This window comes from Schistocerca cancellata, chromosome 7 (genome assembly GCF_023864275.1).
Source record: "Schistocerca cancellata isolate TAMUIC-IGC-003103 chromosome 7, iqSchCanc2.1, whole genome shotgun sequence".
Lineage (NCBI taxonomy): Eukaryota > Metazoa > Arthropoda > Insecta > Orthoptera > Acrididae > Schistocerca > Schistocerca cancellata.
In genome coordinates this window covers 411129037-411142135 of record NC_064632.1, presented here as the reverse complement: position 1 = coordinate 411142135, position 13099 = coordinate 411129037, and positions in this window count along the sequence as shown.

Here is a 13099-nt window from a genome sequence, read left to right as displayed (position 1 = left end):
GCATGGTGCTGGGAATCGTAATTGAATCTCAATGTAGACAAGTGTAATGTGCTACGAATACACAGAAAGATAGATCCTTTATCATTTAGCTACAAAATAGCAGGTCAGCAACTGGAAGCAGTTAATACCATAAATTATCTGGGAGTACGCATTAGGAGTGATTTAAAATTCAATGATCATATAATGTTGATCGTCGGTAAAGCAGATGCCAGACTGAGATTCATTGGAAGAATCCTAAGGAAATGCAATCCGAAAACAAAGGAAGTAGGTTACAGTAGGCTTCTTTGCCCAGTGCTTGAATACTGCTCAGCAGTGTGGGATCCGTACCAGATAGGGTTGATAGAAGATATAGAGAAGATCCAACGGAGAGCAGTGCGCTTCGTTACAGGATCATTTAGTAATCGCGAAAGCGTTACGGAGATGATAGATAAACTCCAGTGGAAGACTCTGCAGGAGAGACGCTCAGTAGCTCGGTGCGGGCTTTTGTCAAAGTTTCGAGAACATACCTTCAACGAAGTGTCAAGCAGTATATTGCTCCTTCCTACGTATATCTCGCGAAGAGACCACAGGATAAAATCAGAGAGATTAGAGCCCACACAGAGGCATACCGACAATCCTTCTTTCCACGAACAATACGAGACTGGAATAGAAGGGAGAACCAATAGAGGTACTCAAGGTACACTCCGCCACACACCGTCAGGTGGCTTGCGGAGTATGGATGTAGATGTAGATGTAGAATTGCACAATTTTACACCGTCGATGGCTTTTCCTAGGTCGATGAGCGTTGCTTCCCTTATCAAGCGCAACGTCGGAATTGCCTCCCTGCTGCCTTTACCTTTCCTCAAGCTAAACTATTTATCATATAACAGAACATTCCATTCTTCTGTTTCTATTCTTGTGAACAGTTCGGATGCATGAGCTGTTAAGTTGATTGTGTGATGGTTTTCACGTCTATCTGCCTTTACTATTTTCAGAATTGTGTGGGTGATATTTTTCCGAATGTCTGATGGTATGCCGCCAGTGTCGTACATCCTGCACAATAACTTGGACAATCGTTTGTGATACGTGGTACTTGCTGGAATTAAGGAAAATGTGGAAGGGAAGACTCACCAATATAACTTTCTTTTCACACAGCCTGTTTATTTAACAATATAATACTACATTTTGTCCGCTGCTCGTGGTCTCGCGGTAGCGTTCTCGCTTCCCGAGCACGGGGTCCCGGGTTCGATTCACGGCGGGGTCAGGGATTTTCACCTGCCCCGAATGGCTGGATGTTGTTGTGTCGTCTTCATCATCATCTTTCATCATTATTCATCACCACTACGGTCGGAGGAAGGCAACGGCAAACCACCTCCAATAGGAGCCGGGGTCCCGGGTTCGATTCCCGGCGGGGTCAGGGATTTTCACCTGCCACGAGGTGACTGGTGTTTGTGTTGTCCTCATCATTTCATCATCATTCATGAAGAGTGGCAAGATTGGAGTAAGCAAAGTCTGGGAATTTGTACGGGCGCTTATAACCGCGCAGTTGAGCGCCCCACGAACCAATCATCATCATCATACATTAGGACCTTGCCTAGTACGGCGGTGCTGGTCTACCGCATCGTTCCCCTGTGCTCTGCCAAGAAGCATGGGACTTCATTTCCTTTTCCATACTATGTTTTACAGATAATCGAAGCACTTAACCATAAAAATTTCCTTAACAAAAAAATGGTTCAAATGGCTCTGAGCACTATGGGACTTAACATCTGAGGTCATCAGCCCCTAGAACTTACAACTACTTAAACCTAACTAACCTAAGGACATCAGACACATCCATGCCCGAGGCAGGATTCGAACCTGCGATCGTAGCGGTCGCGCGGTTCCAGACTGTAGCGCCTAGAACCGCTCGGCCACTCCGGCCGGCTTTCTTTAACAAAATGAACAAATTTGCAAAATTCCTTTGACCTTAAACCCTAAGTTTAATAAGCTTTTAATCTTTGCAAAAGAAATCTGAAGTACTGTATTGCAAAAGAGCAAACAATATGACAATGATTACAAGGCGGCTGGACCTGCCGCCCGCTCGTTATCGGGTGAAACAGCGGTGTTTACTACCGCACTGGACACGGTCTGTTTTATTAAATGCCCTCTGCAGCACATGAAAACTATATAAGCACCATTCCTGAGAAGAGTAATTCAGTTACTCAAAACAGTTGACTTAACTTTTATTTTTAATGCTGTACGTCGAAAGGATGGGGATTCAGATGCGCAACTGTGCTTAAAGGTTAAAAGGATTAGCAAGCAATATGACAATGACAAGGCTTACTTCAAAACAACCAACCTCTTAATTTCAATCGGCAACCAAGGTGCGACTGGATCCCAACCCGCCCCTTCTGACAATTTTATTTTGACTAAAGCCCTGGTGAGAGTTGGCTGTTAATATTTTCAAAGTTAAACTGATTGTCAGTTTTAAGACCGCTCTGAAGGAACGTCTTAAAACATTACTTGTGACCAGTTATTACAAGAGAACTCACTCGGCGGAACCACAAGATCCAGCTAAAATACACCAATAATTACCCGGTCTTTCAAACACAGAAACGAACAGCTTAGTGCAACAAGTTTTCAGATTATAACTAATGACTGAGAAATGCAATTACACTCAAGGAATTAAACAGGTTAACAGATAAATCTAACCACAAGCTTCCTCATTTGTTTAATGGCAACCTGTGCCTTAGTACAATTGTTCCTGCTATATTTACGACCAAGAGCAGATTAATTAGAATATTAATGATCGGGTACAAACCAGAAAGGAAAGGTAATATAATAGCGGGACAAATTTTCAAACGGCAGCTAGTGTCTTAGTACAATATTACTACCTATATTTACGACCAAAGAGCCGACCGAGTAAAACTCTGAGGGTCGGGTACAAATCAGAAAATAATGAGGGCAGGTAGACAATGAAACAAATTACCACGAGGATTACAGAACGTTATTCCCCTTTATCAGCAAGAATTTCCATGGATCCACCGTGCGTCGCAGCGGTTAATGAGTGGTGCCGATGAAAGCCAGGCAGAAGAGGGCAGCCAGGCAACGAGCAGTCGTTCGACACGAATGTTGCCAACCAACCGACGGGATGTCGGCCTGCTGCTTGTAGTCGACGCTGACCCCGGAGAAGTACTCCGGTATCTTCGCTCTGCGGAGACCCCTCCTTGCGCAGCTCTGACCTCGTGACTACCTCTTGTCGCGGCGCTACCGTCAATTCCCAAACTTCGTGTCTCTCCCTCGGGCCGGCGAACCCCGTATATAGGGTGGTCCATTGATGGTGACCAGGCCAAAATCTCACCAAATAAGCTTCAAACGAAAAAACTAGAAAGAACGAACCTTGTCTAGCTTGAAGGGGGAAACCATATGGCGCTATGGTTGGCCCCCTAGATGGCGCTGCTATAGGTCAAACGGATATCAACTGCGTTTTTTAAAATAGGAACCCCCTTTTTTATTACATATTCATGTAGCACGTAAAGAAATATGAATGTTTTAGTTGGACCACTTTTTTCGCTTTGTGATAGATGGCGCTGTAATAGTCACAAACATATGGCTCAAAATTTTATACGAATATTTGGTAACAGGTAGATTTTTAAAATTAAAATACAGAACGTAGGTACGTTTGAACATTTTATTTCGGTTGTTCCAATGTGATACATTGTGAACTTATTATTTCTGAGAACACATGCTGTTACAGCGTGATTAACTGTAAATACCACATTAATGCAATAAATGCTCAAAATGATGTCCGTCAACCTCAATGCATTTGGCGATAGGTGTAACGACATTCCTCTTAACAGCGAGTAGTTCGCCTTCCGTAATGTTCGCACATGCATTGACAATGCGCTGACGCATGTTGTCAGGCGTTGTCAGTGGATCACGATAGCAAATATCCTTCAACTTTCCTCACAGAAAGAAATCCGGGGACGTCAGATCCGGTGAACGTCCGGGCCACTCCACTGTCATGAAATATGCTATTCAATACCGCTTCAACCGCACGCGAGCTATGTGCCGGCTATCCATCATGTTGGAAGTACATCGCCATTCTGTCATGCAGTGAAACATCTTGTAGTAACATCGGTAGAACATTACGTAGGAAACCAGCATACATTGCACCATTTAGATTGCCATCGATAAAATGGGGGCGAATTATCCTTCTCCCCATAATGCCGCACCATACATTAACTCGCCACGGTCGCTGATGTTTCACTTGTCGCTGACATCGTGGATTTTCCGATGCCGAGTAGCGCATATTATGCCGGTTTACGTTACCGCTGTTGGTGAATGACGCTTCGTTGCTAAATAGAACGCGTGCAAAAGTCTGTCATCGTCCCGTAATTTCTCTTGTGCCCGGTGGCAGAACTGTACACGACGTTCAAAGTCGTCGCCATGCAATTCCTGGTGCATGGAAATATGGTACGGGTGCAATCGATGTTGAAGTAGCATTCTCAACACCGGCGCTTTTGAGATTCCCGATTCTCCCGCAATTTGTCTGCTGCTGATGTGCGGATTAGCCGCGACAGCAGCTAAAACACCTACTTGGGCATCATCATTTGTTGCAGTTCGTGGCTGAACACTTCGTGTTTCCTTAAATAACGTAACTATCCGGCGAACGATCCGGACACTTGGATGATATCGTCCAGGATACCAAGCAGCATATATAGCACACGTCTGTTGGGCATTTTGATCACAGTAGCCATACATCAAGATGATACCGACTTTTTCCGCAATTGGTAAACGGTCCATTTTGACACGGGTAATGTATCAAGAAGCAAATACCATTCGCACTGGAGGAATGTTACGTGAAACCACGTGCTCATACGTTTGTGACTATTGCAGCGACATCTATCACAAAGCGAAAAAAGTGGTCCAAATAAAACATTCATATTTCTTTACGTGCTACACGGATATGAAATAAAAATGGGCGTTCCTATTTTAAAGAAACGCAGTTGATATCCGTTTGACCTATGGCAGCGCCATCTAGCGGGCCAACCATAGCGCCATCTGGTTTCCCCCTTCAAGCTAGACAAGTTTTGTTCATTGTAGTTTTTTCGTTTGACACTTATTTCGTGAGATATTTGGCCCGGTCACTATCAGTGGACCACCCTGTATATCGGCAAGCAAGGACCTTCTAAGGACATAACCCACAGATACCAACTCTGCCGCATAGGTATTGGCAGTCGATACTAGACCTGAATCAATGGCGCCAGGCAGAACAGTCTACCAACTCTATGGCGCCACAGCTCAGTTTGGTTGTCACTTATCCACAATGATTTTAGAAATTCCAATGGAATGATTTCCATCCCTTCTGCCATATTATTACCGAGTGCCATTCATGAATGGAAAATAACGGGGGAACGGGGGGGGAGGGGGATGGAGGGAAAAAAAGTAATAGGTTTTGAGTCAGTATGTGGACGGAGATGAAGCCAGTGACAAGACACCAAGACCACTGACCACTTTCCTCCCTCCCCTCCCTCACCCCATCATCTCCCTGCAGCCCCGCCCTGCACGCCCATCCCAAAAAAAATTGCCCTTCGTTGTGAAATTTACCAGCCTTGAGTTTGAGGAGGACTCAACGTGACACCTGGCTGCCTCTCTGCGGTGGGTGTCAGTTTCCTCAGGTCTCCGGAGCGGCGGAGGCTGGGAAAGGAAGGAGGGTGAAGCTGTGGAAAATACAGAGGGCGCCGGATGGACGGGGTGGCGCGGGTCGGCCTGTCGCAGATCAGGAGTGCCGCAGCGGGATTTTCCAGCCCAGCGAGCGTAGTCGCACGTACAGAGAGAGGGCAGCGGAGGGCGGCGCGTCCCTCGCCTCCCACCTGCAGGGCTGTGTGTTTCTCCCCGTGCCCAGCACCTCCCCAGCACCCGCCTTCTGCCCCGCGTCGCCCAGTCCGTCAGCAGGGGGATTAGCCGAAGTTTACACACTGTACACTTCTCTGAGGAACTACACGAAGTGCTACGTCCGTAAAGCGGATCCTGGCACAGATAATGCAGTGATAGCTGCTCAGTTAACCAGCTCGTGATTACGTTGTGGAGCAGGTGTAACTGCTCTGCTACGTTATGGATGATGCGCTCGTTGTTGAGGATCATCATAGCTGCTAACGGTAACCACTTCGGAGGAGAGAAATGTTACTCTGTAGAGTAGATGAACGTGATAAATTACTGTCTCCACAGCGCAGGATAAGAAACTGCTCACGTACATTTCAGATGACAAACATTTATTTCACATCGTACTTACAACCACTACAGTGTGAAATGCAAATCTGTGAGAAACCTCACCATTCACAGACGACAGGTGGGAGCACTAGCAGAGGAGGGCATATTAAAGCGTGTCAGAGGATGTGGAAAAAGGGGACCTCTTTCTCATAATGGGGAAACGGAGCAATTTATCTGTGGTCCAAAAGGACATGATCATTGGCTTTCGCGCCAAAAGTGGAAACATTTCAAAAGTAGCTAAGTTTGTAAACTACTCACGCGCCACCGCTGTTGAAGCACACCGTGCATGATGAAACGGCTCTAAGCCAAAGTCGGCGCCGGGCCAGCTGTGGTGGATCAGAGGCCGTAGAAGACACGGGTGAGCAACTGCTACAGAGCTGTGAACAGATGTGCAGATATCCAGCATGTCACCTCCCAGATGAACCAAGGGGGCTACCCAAAGTGTCACCGCCCGTTCTGCGAACGTACCTCCGCGGCGTTCACCCACGCTGACGCTATTTATTGGTGACGAAGGCTAGAATTTGCACGCCAGTACCGCAACTGGATTTCACTGTGATGTGGTCTACCAACACAAGTACAAGGATAGCGTACCAATGTGGACAAGAAAGGAGGCATGAAGGGCGCCAAAATAGAAATAACAATCATCCATTTATTGCACCATTACACACGCACATCATGATATATGAGACATTATAATTGCCATACTCAATCAATAAACAATATGTACCACAGAGGGCACACACAATGGAGTTTAAGAAATTACAATGGTACATCAAGTCCGCTATGACAAACAGTGTCCATATTGAAGGCCGAACAATTTTACCAGTGTAAGAAATAAAAAAAATACTAACATAAAATTAACTAAAATGCCTTGAAGGAAATGTTTATGAAAAGAACACGACGGGGCCGCAAGGGTGGAAGCAACACAATACTTAACTCAGGTGCACCAAAACAAACAACGGACACCAGGCCGCGCCAACAACGGACACGCAAGACACGCAACCACTATCTCCGTTGCGATTCGGCGCGTTCCACCCAAGTAATAGCTACCTGAAACATTTAAATACTTGGAACAGTACACCAGTGATCAGCAAATTAACAAAAAACAATAGCATGACATAAAAATACAATAATTTAAGAAAATCACATCATATGTCTATGAGCTTAAGGTCTTCCGGTAATTAACAGATTAAATTTCTCAGTACCCAAGTTGCAGTTAACGCAACAAGAATTAAATCATTTAAGTGATAATGTTACTTTAAAATATATACAGCAGGGGACCAAGAATGGCCCGATCAGTACTCCCCAGCGAAGCAGTTCACACAAATGGTACTCCAGGGCTCCGAGCACTCAGCCCCATACAAAATGCAACACAACCACAGCGACCCGGCGCACTACCAGAACCACCAGGCAGTAAACCAAAATCATACTAAGCCAAAACGAGGACCGACCTTTAAAGTAACGAGACCTAGCCCGGGCCGGACAACAGACCAAATCCCGGGAAATCCATATGAAACATCAGCCAAATTAATACCGAAACATCAATTTATGAACACAATGCAAAACACAAGACCTCTCAGTCCAAAGGCTTCCGTTTAGTCGCGAAGGTGGCTCCGACCCGCCTGCTGAGGTGCCAAGCGTCGTACGGAGTGCCGAATCAAGCTTAACCTTCGTTAACGGAAAACGGAAGCACCACAAGACAAAATAAACTCCAATCCAACTGCGCAAGGCAAACTCTAAGGAGTGCCACTCGAAGACTATGCACTTGAAGATCAAACATAAAGCACCCAGACTAACGTGCCGCTGAACGACGCACTTCCATCACCAGCGTCTAGTTGAATACGGAGAGCACCGTAGCCCATCGATATACATCCATGGGACGGTAAACGAGGATAGCAATCCCAGGGACGGAGAGACAGGACGACGAATTGACATCGCGCCGCACGTAGAAGGTATTTCAAACCCAGGCTCGACAAACTACAACAGGCGAGATTTTGCTCCCCTTGCGAATCAAATTAAACGGCACACCACGCCGCTGTCCACACTATTAACCGTAAAATCACGGTTCGGTCTTCCCATCGGGCCCCACTCGGCGTCCAGAGGCAAACAAACCAGCCGAGCCGAACTGTCTTCATGCCAAGGCAGCCACCACTTCCTTCCTCACACGCCTTCAACTAAACCCCGGCCAGCGATCACACACGGAAACAACCGCCCAACGCCAAAGCGCTATCTGAATGAAAACTCAGCACTAGGATCGATACGGACTTGGAAATAAGCGAGCACCGTAACACACTGAGTGGTGACAGGTGGATTTTTCAAATGAATCACGTTTTATGCTCCATCGAACAGATGGCCTCTTGCATGTACGACTTGAAACTTGAGAAAGCAAACACGCTGCGAGAATCGTCGGAATGGTCCAGACCAGAGGAGGGAGCGTTATGGTCTGTGGAATGTTTCACGGAATTCTCTGGGCTATATCTTCATTCTGTATGGCAAAAACACAAGTATGCGTCTTCGTTGGGAACCACCCGCACATGTAGTTTGCTTCTCTTCGGCATAATAGTATCCATCAGTAGAACAGTGCAAAGTGTCACATAGATCGCAGTGTTCAAAGAGCACCAGGGTGAGTTTGCCGTACTCCACTAGCAACCAAATTCCCCCCTTTTTTACCCAAATGAGAATCTGTACGACCAGCTCCATCGGACAGTTAGCGCCATGGATACTCAACCGAGAAACCTAGCGCATCTGGCCACGCTATTGGAGTCAGCACCGCTCCACAATCCTTTCGGTACCTTCCAGAACCTCATTGACTCTCTTCTTGCATGTCTCGCAGCGGATTGCGATGCAAAAGGTGGCTATTCAGACTTCTGATATGTGCTCGGATTCCTGTGACGGGGCAGTGTACAAGATTCTTCATCATTACAGGTAGAAATGAAAGGGACGAGTATAGAATAATGAAACGAGCAAATAATACCGATGGTTTTCCCGATACAGCTTATTACGACTGACTACCTGAACACCTTATAATATACTCCACGAGGATCAAAACTGAAGATATGAACTTGAAGACAACCATGTTACAACTATTGCACGTGAGCACAGTTCGTGTGAAGGCAGGCTTCAGCACATGTCCTCACCGAAGCTCGTATATGTTCATAAATCCCATGCGTATTCCAAACTCATTGAAAACCGTCCGCAATGCGTTCCCAGAGCTCATCGATACTATAAACAGCTTTCAAATTTCACCAGACAAAATAATCCAACAGGTACAAAACGGGAGACCTATGAGGCAATGGTATTGGCGAATCAAGGCCAATACACTTGTTGTCCAAACACTATTTACTATTACTTCGGTATACCGAAATATCAGCAATGATGACAAGGGCAGTTTGTTACTTTGTAATGTACGCCTCACTTACGCTGGTTCGAAATAAACGTAGCCTTATACTTTAACAGACTTTCTTCCATTGCGATGACTGCACATACGCATACATCGTATCAGCTACGTATACTAATAAGTCAAAACATTATGACCACTGTCCGCTGCGACGTTGGATGCCGCCTCGTGGCATTGCGGGCACATCACGCGGTAACAAAAGTACGTAAGCGGAGCAGACACAGACGGCGGAACACCTTAGCGAAGATATGAGCTGCAGACTGTGAAGTCCATTGAGATAAGCGACTTTGACAAAGGGCAGATTATTACTACGCAGAGCCTGTGAACGAGTATCCCAAAAACGGCGAAGCTGCTCAAACGTTTACGTCCTACTACCGTGAGCATCTACGACAAGAGTTAGGCATTGAAACTACCACAAGGTGCTACATCGTTGGACGTCCAGGACTTTTTACAGAACGTGGATTACAAAAAATGATTCAAATGGCTCTGAGTACTATGGGACTTAACTGCTGTAGTCATCAGTCCCCTAGAACTTAGAACTACTTAAACCTAACTAACCTAAGGACATCACACACGCCCATGCCCGACGCAGGATTCGAACCCGCGACCGTAGCGGTCGTGCGGCTCCAGACTGTAGCGCCTAGAACCGCTCGGCCACTCCTGCTGGCCCAGAACGTGGGCTTCGGTGGCTTGTCTGCTCGGTAAAGTAGGAGTGATGATGATCTGTGGCATCTCTGCCGAAAGAGCACAATGCTGGTGCACGCGCAAGTGTTTACGAGGTCATCGTTCATCGAACATTGTTGAACACGGAGCTTCACAGCAGACCATCCCTACGTGTTCACCTGTCGTCAGTTACGACCGAAATAGCCACAGGACCATCAAGATTCGACCTTCGATCAATAGAAACGTGTCGGCTCTTCGGGTGAATCGCATTGTTGCTACAGTAGGTCGGTGGTCGTCTCCACAAATGCCGTCGTCGAGGCGAACAGCGGCTCGAAACATGCAGCGCGCCATGGACACAGGGTAGTGTGAGCAGTGTTATGCTATGGGAGATATTCTCCTGCGCTTGCATGGGACTTGTGGTAGTAATCGAAGACACGCTTACAGCCGGGAACCACTTGCATCTCTTCATGCTTGAAGTATTCTCCGACGGCGACATCGTCTTTCAGCAGTATAACTATCCGTGTCTCGGAGCCAAACCGTGCTACAGTTGTTTGAGGTGCGTTGATGTTTCGGTGACCAAATTCGCCTGATGTAAAACCTATGGAAACCATTTGGGTCTGGCCGGCCGCGGTGGTCTAGTGGTTCTGGCGCTGCAGTCCGGAACCGCGGGACTGCTACGGTCGCAGGTTCGAATCCTGCCTCGGGCATGGGTGTGTGTGATGTCCTTAGGTTAGTTAGGTTTAAGTAGTTCTAAGTTCTAGGGGACTTATGACCTAAGATGTTGAGTCCCATAGTGCTCAGAGCCATTTTTGCACCATTTGGGTCGCTATATGGCGCCGTCACCGAGCACGCAAATCAGCGGTCCGCTATTTACTCAAATTACATGACCCATGCGAAGGTATTTAATGCCACGTACCTCCAAAAACTGCCGGAGCGCTGATGCGTAGAATTACAGTTGTATTTGTTCCATAGACGTACAAATAAAGTTTTAAGGAGGTGGTCATAATGTTTTGGCTTATCAATGTACTAGGATTATTTACTGTATTCAGCCTCTTATGTCATAAATTCCACTGACGGCAACTTATTACCAAGGAAACACTTAAAGCAAAATTCTAAATGCAATTTTACAATCAGATCTTTGAAATACCAGCACCTAGAACGCGTGTTTACTCTAAGGTGCTCAGAGAGGAACTGAGAGAATCCGAATACAAAAATTTTTGTCCTTTTTGCAAAAAAAGTTATTTCAGTCGAGCAGGAGATGCACAAAGAGTGATTATTTTGAAAATATTTTATTGTGTTATAGGCATGCTAATTTCAAACGAAATAATCGATTCAGGCTGGTATCGGGTATCCTCAGATCTACAGTAAAAAGTTTAAATATTAAAAGGGAAATGTAAGCGAATTACGTCAAATTGAAAATATAGGAAATTTAAGTAATGTCATGCCGGAAAATACATGTTGTGACTGAGGCTTACTCCTGTGGAAGCAACACTGTCTACGTATACGTATTAGTATGGTCCTGTATATAAAAGCTATTCCTTTGAAGGGCTACTAACTATTCATTTACTGTGGACTTACTTGAATAAAAAGTATTTCAATGAAAATTCTAAAAGGGCGTAAATAAGTACTTTAGTCAATGAAACGTAAAGAAACTGCTTAACGATGTCAAAAATTATCATAATTTATACACTCCTGGAAATTGAAATAAGAACACCGTGAATTCATTGTCCCAGGAAGGGGAAACTTTATTGACACATTCCTGGGGTCAGATACATCACATGATCACACTGACAGAACCACAGGCACATAGACACAGGCAGCAGAGCATGCACAATGTCGGCACTAGTACAGTGTATATCCACCTTTCGCAGCAATGCAGGCTGCTATTCTCCCATGGAGACGATCGTAGAGATGCTGGATGTAGTCCTGTGGAACGGCTTGCCATGCCTCAGTTGGGCCAGCGTTCGTGCTGGACGTGCAGACCGCGTGAGACGACGCTTCATCCAGTCCCAAACATGCTCACTGGGGGACAGATCCGGAGATCTTGCTGGCCAGGGTAATTGACTTACACCTTCTAGAGCACGTTGGGTGGCACGGGATACATGCGGACGTGCATTGTCCTGTTGGAACAGCAAGTTCCCTTGCCGGTCTAGGAATGGTAGAACGATGGGTTCGATAACGGTTTGGATGTACCGTGCACTATTCAGTGTCCCCTCGACGATCACCAGTGGTGTACGGCCAGTGTAGGAGATCGCTCCCCACACCATGATGCCGGGTGTTGGCCCTGTGTGCCTCGGTCGTATGCAGTCCTGATTGTGGCGCTCACCTGCACGGCGCCAAACACGCATACGACCATCATTGGCACCAAGGCAGAAGCGACTCTCATCGCTGAAGACGACACGTCTCCATTCGTCCCTCCATTCACGCCTGTCGCGACACCACTGGAGACGGGCTGCACGATGTTGGGGCGTGAGCGGAAGACGGCCTAACGGTGTGCGGGACCGTAGCCCAGCTTCATGGAGACGGTTGCGAATGGTCCTCGCCGATACCCCAGGAGCAACAGTGTCCCTAATTTGCTGGGAAGTGGCGGTGCGGTCCCCTACGGCACTGCGTAGTATCCTACGGTCTTAGCGTGCATCCGTGCGTCGCTGCGGTCCGGTCCCAGGTCGACGGGCACGTGCACCTTCCGCCGACCACTGGCGACAACATCGACGTACTGTGGAGACCTCACGCCCCACGTGTTGAGCAATTTGGCGGTACGTCCACCCGGCCTCCCGCATGCCCACTATACGCCCTCGCTCAAAGTCC